The sequence below is a fragment of the Etheostoma cragini genome, chromosome 16, assembly GCF_013103735.1.
Source record: "Etheostoma cragini isolate CJK2018 chromosome 16, CSU_Ecrag_1.0, whole genome shotgun sequence".
NCBI classification, from domain to species: Eukaryota; Metazoa; Chordata; class Actinopteri; order Perciformes; family Percidae; genus Etheostoma; species Etheostoma cragini.
In genome coordinates this window covers 9648427-9650175 of record NC_048422.1, presented here as the reverse complement: position 1 = coordinate 9650175, position 1749 = coordinate 9648427, and the positions used below count along the sequence as shown (strand labels likewise).

At 39.2% G+C, this 1749-nt stretch overlaps 1 long non-coding RNA gene across 1 annotated transcript in view; it reads left to right on the top strand.

Annotated features, from left to right (window-relative positions):
- Positions 1-212, top strand: part of LOC117959685 — a 25610-nt gene extending 25398 nt beyond the window's left edge. Inside the window, exon 4 of the long non-coding RNA XR_004659995.1 lies at positions 203-212. This is a non-coding gene — a long non-coding RNA (uncharacterized LOC117959685). The remainder of the gene's footprint in view (positions 1-202) is intronic.
- Positions 213-1749: the final 1537 nt, after the last annotated feature.

Sequence of the window (1749 nt, the reverse complement as noted above, 5' to 3'; positions counted from 1 at the left end):
ATAGGGAGAGTATTGAAAAGTCAGTGTGCAAACATTGGAGGTACAAGTAGCGCATCGCTACGGTGACGGCCGCAATGCACCCTGTCACACAGACACACACAAACAAGTGTCATTTGTCTGATCAATGATGGATGTCAGTCCTGCAGTGTCATAACACACAATGCTTGTGCTCGCCCCTCAGAGTAATATGATCCCATGAGAGCCATCTGTCTCCAGTTTCCGTGACCATGTGTGACGAGAAACCATCTCTTGCTTCCTTCGCTCTTTGTTCCCGACAATGATGAGACCTCTGACCTCCCACGTTCCAGTGTGCACTCCAGGACACTCTAAGCAATCAGACATGGAGTTGCCCGTTGAGGTAAATCCTGTTACAACCCGTGTCAAGCAATTAGAAAGCCCAATGGGAACTATGGTGGCTTGAGATGGGATCCAGATCACTCCTTCAGAATATCTGCGGTAGAGTATTTTTCTGCCTGCGACCAAGAGTGTGTGTGTGTGAGAGATGTTCTCTGTGTGCATGTTTTGTATGTGTGTATGTCACGGGAAAGGCAGGTTAAATAGAGAGATCAAAGTCATTGCGGATCAATAACCAAACTCTTTTTTTCAGACATTCAGCTTGCTCAACTATTCTGTCATCCAGTTCTCTGTCACCCCTCAGAAACTAAAAATCATAAATGTCTTGTCCTCTGACACGCTCTTAGCATGTGACCCCACTTTGCAAGTTCGGCTTAGCATATACATTTATATGTGCTGTTGTATGTCAACACTTTGTACAATAAAAAAAAATTAACAAAGAAAATAGCACAAAACAAAAACATATATGAACTGGCAAAAATGAAATGTTATAATTGTTATAATTGAATAACCCCCATGTAATACTTCCACAACTGTAATCTTGTCATTTCAATCAGTCTTCTACTAGAAAGCTCGCCTGGTTTCAGACCTCTGAATAGCTGCCTGCACTTCACAATTCTTTTTAGAATTTCAATTATGTTTTCTTGGAGATCAACTGAGCCAATCAGAATTAGCATCTTCCTGTGCCAGAACCAGATTTCATTGTGAACAAAAAAAGCAACAAGTGTGGGATGAGAATGACACAGCTGCCCAGGTTGTATGTTGACTTACATAAATAGCAGTTCTTAAATTGACATATTTCTTTGATCATAGTTAACCGCTCTTAGCAACCACTACAGAACTGAAAATGATGTTGACGCAATGGAAACATTAGTCACTACTGATTGGAAAGCATTGAAAAAAAAAAAAAAAACTCGACGTAAGTAAATGGTTGACAAAAAGCCACGCTGCTAGAAAGCACTTTGCAGTTCTAACTTGAGTAGTGTTATTTAAAAAAAAAACATATATATAAGGTTCAGTTGTAAAGTGAAGCAGTTAAAACTAAATTTCTAAATTTCATCACTTGTCATACTAATATTTTAGCATTGTTTTGTTTTTTTATCATGTAGACTACAACAACAGCAACCACATAGAGAGAAAAGTGAGAGACAGAGACAGTTATGTGAAATGTTGACTGAAAGTGTGCAGGGATTTAGGGACATTCATGTTAACTATACATTGTTTTTGCTCCAGAGGCCACATCGCTAATGACTAAACCGTCTCTGACTCTGTATTGTTTTCTAGAAAGAACATCTGCTCCAAACAATAATTGGGTTGTTTTGCCAATAGTGGCATTCCCATGTGTGTTAATTGAAATTCAAGGCTGTCAGGAAATCAACTTTGGTAGACTGAACA